The sequence below is a fragment of the Hipposideros armiger genome, unplaced genomic scaffold, assembly GCF_001890085.2.
Source record: "Hipposideros armiger isolate ML-2016 unplaced genomic scaffold, ASM189008v1 scaffold_108, whole genome shotgun sequence".
NCBI classification, from domain to species: Eukaryota; Metazoa; Chordata; class Mammalia; order Chiroptera; family Hipposideridae; genus Hipposideros; species Hipposideros armiger.
The window spans coordinates 372,554-373,026 of NW_017731458.1; positions in this window are offsets into that span (position 1 = coordinate 372,554).

Sequence of the window (473 nt, forward strand, 5' to 3'; positions counted from 1 at the left end):
AGTTCAAGCAAACTAAGAGGCTCCTAAGTTACGGGGCTTCAGTTGGGTGAACCAGCTCAGGCTCTCTTCTTGTGGGATTCCCTCTCTGCTGGCACTTCAGCTCACAGCTCCTTTGTTCTGTGACTTACATCGTGCTTTTCAAAAATGGATTGAAATATCGAATCCACTGATGTCTCTTCTTTGTCTTTGAAAGTATTCTTTTTTCTTCTTTTACTATCATTTAAATGGAATGTATGGAGGTAAAAGATGTATGTCTGCAGACAATTCGCCATGTTTAACCAGGAGTTTCAAAAGTCAATATCTGAGCAGAAAGCAGAATAGGGGGAGCAGGAAGTGAAAGAGGAAGAGGGGGAAGAAGAAAAGACGGAAGCAAGGGCAGAGAAGAGAACTGAGAAAAGACGTGAGACGGACGTAGCAGTAGAAATCAGGAGACGGTGAAATGAAAGAGAGTGATTCAGTCACGTGGTCTGTAG